Source organism: Cryptomeria japonica, chromosome 2 (assembly GCF_030272615.1).
Source record: "Cryptomeria japonica chromosome 2, Sugi_1.0, whole genome shotgun sequence".
NCBI lineage: Eukaryota > Viridiplantae > Streptophyta > Pinopsida > Cupressales > Cupressaceae > Cryptomeria > Cryptomeria japonica.
Window position 1 is genome coordinate 430799655 of NC_081406.1, and position 8155 is coordinate 430807809.

Genomic DNA, 8155 nt, shown 5'->3' on the forward strand with positions numbered 1-8155 from the left:
TTCGGGTTGCCTTCTCCATTCGACTTCTTCGGTTTCTTCTTCCTGGGCTCCCCGTTAGGATCAGAAGGAGGTCCGCCTCCCTTCTTCTCTTTCCGGCGGAAGTTCTTCTTGTAGTCTGTTCGAGCTCCACCAAAGCCCCTACCTGCATCGCCCTTATAGTCGAGCAGCCCGTCCGCAACTGTGATCGCCTCGGCCAAAGTCTGAACTTTCTGTCTCCTCAGCTCATCCTTCGCCCAGGGTTGCAGACCCTTAGTGAAGAGGAATAACTTCTCGAAGTCGCTCAACTTGGTGCATTCCAAATCCAACACCTGAAATGCCTTGACATACTCTCGAATAGTGCCAGTATGTTTGAGTTCATCGAACCTGGATCGGATGATCCAATCCGAATTCCCAGGTCGGAATTGATCATGAAGCGCTGCCTTCAAGTCAGCCCAGGACTTGATCGGTTTCACCATCTTCCCAGCGCGTTCATCTGCCTGATGTGTTCGCCACCACAGCTTCGCACTGCCGGTAAGGTATGTTGCAATATCCTTGACCTGTGCCTCATCAGACGTCTTCGGTGCACACGACAGGTACTCCTCAACATCCCAGAAGAAATTATCAAGTGCCTTGTCGTCGCGCTCACCGTCATAAGTTCCAACTCGAGTTGCCTTAGAACCATGCGTTCCTCCCTGCAACAACGAATGGAAGATCTGTTGTCCCTCTTTGAGGAAGCGGATCTCTTCCCTCAAAGACTCTATCTGTTCCGCCAGCTTCGACCACTCTGCCATCATGCGCTCCTCGAGGTCGGACTGTTCCAACTCCTCGAGTCGATTTTCATGGTCTTGGAGCCAATCGCGGTGCTTCGGATCTTTCCCCTTCGAAGACACCTTCGCAGCCTTACTCTCAGGTTGCACGACCTCCACTTCATGCTGACTATCTGTATCTGCCATCTCTCGATCTGCACGACTCCGGATCTGATCCGAAGCTCTGATACCAACTGTCACGGGCTTCGGGAGTTAAGCCTGTGCGGCACCGACAAGTCCCGACCCGACTCGGATCCGTTCAAGGTCAGAGACCTTCGGCCTACGCCTCGTCCCTTCCAATATTGCGCTAAAGCGGAATGCACAATGAAATTACAGATCGACTTGCTCCCAGAATGCATAAAAGGATACAGGATGCAATGCGGAATAAAATAGACAACACAACATTCAAAGGTGGGGCGAGGTGCCCATATCCTTTATTATTATCCTCAAAGATTACAATGCTGGATAGAACTCGGTATTGAGAAATACCGGTCGCCCCCAAATGGTTTGCCCAGCCAGCCAATCTGACTCGGACAAGTTACAAAGAGTCCCTTCGACTCAGACTGGGATCGGCTCGCTCGAGAGGAGAACCAGTTAGCTCCCCGAGGTGCCAGATCGCCAAGTCACAAGACCCCAATGCTCGCCTGAGTAATAAAGTCCCTCGCTGCAATGTTCGCACTCAGACTTGCGACGCCGAAAACTCGCATCTGTCTGCTCGTCTGCTCGCTGCAGAATGCTCGATCGCTTTCTGCCTCTGCTTCCGATTCCGATTGCCAAGAATGAGCATCCCGCTCATCTTATATACGGGAGGGTCGGACCCAAAATAAAAGAGCCGTTGGGCGGATAGGGCCGGCCCAAAAGAAATCCCGCCAATGAAAAATTAGCGCCCATGTAGGTCCGGACTCATATGAGTTAAGTCCGCGCTAAGAAGAACATCGGCCAAGTCCCATGTCGGCCCCCGCCAAAGAAATAAAACATATCGGCCCCGCCGATGAAATGAATTAAGTCGGCTGTGCGAAACACCAACTCCATGTCGGCTATGCAAAAGAAAGAGTTCCGATGCAAAATGGAACCCCACTAAGGCTGGACCCGATCCAAAATCTGTGCAAGTATTCTGCCCAATGCAGACCCGTTACAATAGGGGAGGTGTTGACTGGAGCATTCTCCCCCGTGCCCCTCTAACTCGACCAATGCTGGCGCTCGAACGGTGGTAGCGCTCGGATTTTCATTGAGCGCCAGCATTGGTCGATTTAGAGGGGCATGCGAGATTCCCGAATGCTATGCGAGGGCTCTAACGGAAATGTCTATTGGTTTTGGTATGGATGCAATTGCGAGTGATTCGGCAAAGGTAGTCGTTCCGATGCGTCCATGTCGTGGCCAAATCGATAATTCGATTTGAGCCCTCGTATAGCATTTGGGTCTCTCGATGTGATTCCGCATTCCAGTCCCTTTGGGCACTGCTTGAGCCGCATCCCAGGGGGTTCCCTTCCCAATAATCTGCCTCGCAACCCGATTGCTATGCGGTGAGGCTCCTCGGCCGCCTCGGAACTATCTGTGTATCAGACGCATCGCGGGATAAGGGGTTGGCAACGGTAGTCGCCCCAAGTGCGTCCGATGCTTGGACCATTCCGAGGCGGCCCTGAAGCCTCTTCCGTCTAGCCGTTGGGTCCTTCTCGCCGCATCCCTCACCTCGCACCCCGATTGCTATGCGGTGAGGCTCCTCGGCCGCCTCGCAACTATCTGTGTATCGGACGCGTCGCGGGATAAGGGGTTGTCACTGGTAGTCGCCCCAAGCGTGTCCGATGCTTGGACCATTCCGAGGCGGCCCTGAAGCCTCTTCCGTCTAGCCCTTGGGTCCTTCTCGCCGCATCCCTCGCCTCGCACCCCGATTGCTATGCGGTGAGGCTCCTCGGCCGCCTTGGAACTATCTGTGTATCGGACGCGCCGCGGGATAAGGGGTTGTCACTGGTAGTCGCCCCAAGCGCGTCCGATGCTTGGACCATTCCGAGGCGGCCCTGAAGCCTCTTCCGTCTAGCCGTTGGGTCCTTCTCGCCGCATCCCTCGCCTCGCACCCCAATTGCTATGCGGTGAGGCTCCTCGGCCGCCTTGGAACTATCTGTGTATCGGATGCATCGCGGGATAAGGGGTTGTCACTGGTAGTCGCCCCAAGCGCGTCCGATGCTTGGACCATTCCGAGGCGGCCCTGAAGCCTCTTCCGTCTAGCCGTTGGGTCCTTCTCGCCGCATCCCTCGCCTCGCACCCCGATTGCTATGCGGTGAGGCTCCTCGGCCGCCTCGGAACTATCTGTGTATCGGACGCGTCGCGGGATAAGGGGTTGTCACTGGTAGTCGCCCCAAGCGCGTCCGATGCTTGGACCATTCCGAGGCGGACCCGAAGCCTCTTCCATCTAGCCGTTGGGTCCTTCTCGCCGCATCCCTCACCTCGCACCCCGATTGCTATGCGGTGAGGCTCCTCGGCCGCCTTGGAACTATCTGTGTATCGGACGCGTCGCGGGATAAGGGGTTGTCACTGGTAGTCGCCCCAAGCGCGTCCGATGCTTGGACCATTCCGAGGCGGCCTTGAAGCCTCTTCCGTCTAGCCGTTGGGTCCTTCTCGCCGCATCCCTCGCCTCGCACCCCGATTGCTATGCGGTGAGGCTCCTCGGCCGCCTTGGAACTATCTATGTATCGGACGCGTCGCGGGATAAGGGGTTGTCACTGGTAGTCGCCCCAAGCGCGTCCGATGCTTGGACCATTCCAAGGCGGACCTGAAGCCTCTTCCCTCTAGCCGTTGGTGCTTTCTCGCCGCATCCCTCGCCTCGCACCCCGATTGCTATGCTGTGAGGCTCCTCGGCCGCCTTGGAACTATCTGTGTATCGGACGCATCGCGGGATAAGGGGTTGGCAGTGGTAGTCGCCCCAAGCGCGTCCGATGCTTGGACCATTCCGAGGCGGCCCTGCAGCCTCTTCCGTCTAGCCGTTGGGGCCATCTCGCTGCATCCCTCGCCTCGCACCACGATTGCTATGCGGTGAGGCTCCTTGGCCGCCTCGGAACTATCTGTGTATCGGACGCATCGCGGGATAAGGGGTTGTCACTGGTAGTCGCCCCAAGCACGTCCGATGCTTGGACTATTCCGAGGCGGCCTTGCAGCCTCTTCCGTCTAGCCGTTGGGGCCATCTCGCCGCATCCCCCACCTCCTCGGCCGCCTCGGAACTATCTGTGTATCGGACGCATCGCGGGATAAGGGGTTGGCAGTGGTAGTCGCCCCAAGCGCGTCCGATGCTTGGACTATTCCGAGGCAGCCCTGCAGCCTCTTCCGTCTAGCCTTTGGGGCCATCTCGCCGCATCCCTCGCCTCGCACCCCGATTGCTATGCGGTGAGGCTCCTCGGCCGCCTTGGAACCATCTTCCTATCGGACGCATCGCGGGATAAGGGGTTGTCACTGGTAGTCGCCCCTAGCGCGTCCGATGCTTGGACCACTCCGAGGCGGCCTTGAAGCCTCTTCCGTCTAGCCGTTGGGGCCTTCTCGCCCCATCCCTCGCCTCGCACCCTGATTGCTATGCGGTGAGGCTCCTTGGCCGCCTTGGAACCATCTGTGTATCGGACGCATCGCGGGATAAGGGGTTGGCACTGGTAGTTGCCCCAAGCGCGTCCGATGCTCGGACCATTCCGACGCGGCCCTGAAGCCTCTTCCGTCTAGCCGTTGGGGATTTCTCATCCCATCCCTCGCCTCGCACCCCGATTGGTATGCGGTGAGGCTCCTCAGCCGCCTCGGAACTATCTGTGTATCGGACGCATCACGGGATAAGGGGTTGGCACTGGTAGTCGCCCCAATCGCGTCCGACGCTTGGACCATTCCAAGGCGGCCCTGCAGCCTCTTCCGTTTAGCCGTAGGGGCCTTCCCTCCGCATCCTTCGCCTCGCATCCCGATTCCTATGCGATGAGTCTTCTCGGCCGCCACGGAACTATACCTGTTATCGCTACTACTGCCATCCCTCGGCTGGTAACCTCCTCGGCCGCCTTGGAACGTTCTCTTTGTCGGAAGCGTCGCGGGATAAGGGGTTGGCACTGGTAGTCGCCCCAAGCGTGCCCGATGCATAGACCGCTCCGAGTCGACCTTGCTTGCAGCCTCTCACATGCATAGACCTCTCTGAGTCGACCCTGCAGCCTCTCACGTTTAGCCTTTGTAATCTCGCCTCACAACATGATTGCTATCCGTGCTGCATCCCTTGCCTCAAGCCCTGATTGCTTTCTTGGCTGCATCCCTCCTCTCCTCACAGCCTGGTTGTCATCACTGCTGCATCCGTCCCTTCATGCATCTGGCTGTTGGGCCCTTCCCACCGCACACCTCGATTGCTATCTCTGCTGCATCACACACCCCGATTGCTATCTCTGCTACATCCCTCGGCTCTCACTTCTGCATCCTTCGCCTCACACCTCGATTGCTATCAATGCTGCATCCGTAACCTCACACCCCAATTGCTATGCGGGGAGGCTCCTTGGCCGCCTTGGAAATTTCTCTGTGTCGGACGCACCGCGGGATAAGGGGCTGGCACTGGTAGTCGCCCCAAGTGCGCCCGATTCTTAGACCGCTTCGAGGTGACCTCGTAGCCTCTTTCGTCCAGGCTTCCTGCCTTCAACGCCCTTTTTACACCTCGATTGCTATGCGCGGGCTCGTTGGCGTCTATCACCTCTCTGCGAAGAGTGGCACGATGATTGTTGGGGTAAATCGTAGCAGTCCGATCTCTGGCCTTGGGCCATTGTGAGGGCTGATCGATTTCCTGTGCGCATCTCCTGTTCACCCAGTAACAGACTCGACGACTTGTAATCGGTCTTGTTCCCAATTGTTCCTGGAGGTAGTCTTTGGAACTCTTGGATTTGACCTGTCACTCGAACTGTCCTCTTCCGAGGATGCTTGTGTGTGTGTGCTTGTGCCATTTCCTTGGCGGTATTAACGAGATGTTAAAAAGCGGAGTGAGCGCCTCGCCCAGCTATGTTTGGGGCTCTCACTCCCTTACCCGGTGTGCGACCGCTTTGCACGTAGGTTGCGGAGCATCGCGACTCTTTCGATGTTTGGCGGTTGTCTTTCGGTGATGCGTTGGTCCCGAAGTGCACGTTACTAGCATTTCTGCCATTGTTCTCGATCTTTGGCACGTTCCTTCGTTGCAATTGGATATATATCTCCGTTTATACGCGCAGGCTTCTCCCGCCTATTCAGCGCTGTCCCACTCTCAGCACTCTCGTGGTCTCCTTGGCTTCTCTCTCCCGTGAGCGAGCTCTCTTCTCGAGTCTTTTCCATGTCCCATGGAGGTTGCCTTGCGAAATTCGGGCACACAAACGTGACCGGATAAGAGCGGAATTGCCTATGAGGAGAAGCTCACCTTAGGGAGCAGCAATGCCGAGTGTTTCGACAGAGGGTAGAGGGGGCGTTGTTTGGGCGGTTGCACAAAAGAGTGCTACGGTTGCACTGAAGGTTGCTTCTTCGTCTCCGACGAACTCTTCGAGGCAAAAAAGCTTGTTTACAGGGTCGAGGTGGGACTGTTCGTGCGAGTTGTGCCACCAAAAGTGCGTAGGGGGCATATACCTGGGAAATGGATGTCTCTGAGTGGCCTTACTCGGTCGTGTGCACGGTGCATTCTCTAACGGCAGGACTGTCGCGAGCATGTGCGGTTCGGATGTTTTCGGGTAAAGGGTTCCGTACGGGATGTTCTTCCCAGGCTCCTGTGAACCGAGACTCTGCATCGTCATGCTCCGGCTCTCGTGGGTGCTTCATGCCTCGTCGAGCTGTTTGTCGTGGACGATTAAGGCCAAGGCCTTCCTTCGAGAGAGGAATTGTTCAGGCTGGTCGAGGCGGGATTGTTCGTGCGGGGTGCACCACCAAAAGTGCGTAGGGGGCATATGCCTGGGAAATGGATGTCTCTGAGTGGCCTTACTCGGTCGCGTGCACGGTGCACTCTCTCACGGCATGACTGTCGCGAGCATCGACGGTGCGGTGGTTTTCGGGTAATCGGGTTCCATGGTGGGTGCCATGGTGTGCACCTTTCGCGCGCTCCAAGGTGCGCACGAAGTCGGAGCTCGGTTTGCCCTGGGTGCGCACCTTGGTGGGCGCCATGGTGCACTCCGAGGTGCCCAAGATTGGTGCGCACCAAGGAGCGCTCCGAAGTGCGCTCCAAGGTGCGCAGGTGCGCGCGAAGTCGAAAGTTGGGTTAATTGTCCGGTTTGCCTCGGTGCGCACCTTGCGTGCACCTTCGCCAGGGTGGGCGCCTTGGTGCGCACACCTTGGCTGGGCTGCGCACCCGGGCGCGCACACCTTGGCACCCGCGTTTCCTTCATTTAAAATTTTTTTTTTTACAATCTCTCAAGTGGGAAATTCTATAATCTCAACTTTTTTTGCCTCTTCAGGAAACTTTTGAGTGGAGCGCATCATTGGTGCGCTCCGAAGTGTGCTCCAAGGTGCCCACCTCTGGTGCGCTGCAAAGCTCTCTCCAGCTGCGTGCACCTGCCCCGGGCGCGCACCCGGCCCCGCCCAGCTTCGCTCACCTGTCCCGGGCGTCTGGTGTGGAACCTTAGAGTAAGAAACATCACCGTGCACCTTGGCCAACGTGTGCGACTCGACCGAGCGCGCACTGGCCGAGGTGCACACCGATTTCACCGGGGTGCGCGCGGAGCACCTCGGGCGCACCGGGGTGCGCGCACAACGCCCGGGTTGCACCGTGGCCTGTGTGCTCGGGGCGCCTCGGGTGCGCGCTCGGTGTCGCCCCCGCGCGCGCGGTAGTGCGGGCACCGCACCCCGGCCCGGCCCGGCCCCGACGAGAACGCAAACGGACAAAAGGTTAATTCAAATAGCATTGCGACGCCCGGCGAAAAACTAAAAAAGGGTGCAACACCGGGACTTCCCGGGAGGTCACCCATCCCAGTACTACTCCGGCCCAAGCGCGCTTAACTGCGGAGTTCTGATGGGATCCGGTGCACTAACGCTGGTATGATCGCACCCGTTATGAGCTTGTCGCAGTGTGTACTTAGCAAACCGCGACCCACGTGCGAATCCACCCCGGCCACCCACCCCCGTCGAGGTGCACACCCTCCCTCACCAAGTGCGCCCCGTTCGCCAAGTGTGAGCCCTGCCCGGGTGTGCGCACCTTGCTAGGGCGTCAGGTGTGCACCCAGGTCGGCCTACGTGCATGCACCGGGACGGGGCGTCGTGTGCGCACCCGACCCGCCCAAGTGCGTGCAGTGTCCCGTCTGCAACGCGGTGCCCACACACCACCTCGGGCGCAATGACCTGCGCTCACATGTGGGCCGAGTGCACCTTGGTGCATGTTCGGGGCGCCTCGGGTGCACGCTCGATCTTGCCCCGGTGCACCAAGGCGC

General features: G+C 58.2%; 1 non-coding gene across 1 annotated transcript; it reads right to left on the reverse strand.

Moving 5' to 3' along the window:
- Positions 1-7659: 7659 nt before the first annotated feature.
- LOC131873801 (5S ribosomal RNA) lies at positions 7660-7778 on the reverse strand. The gene has a single exon (XR_009371691.1). It is a non-coding gene; the product is annotated as a 5S ribosomal RNA (ribosomal RNA).
- Positions 7779-8155: the final 377 nt, after the last annotated feature.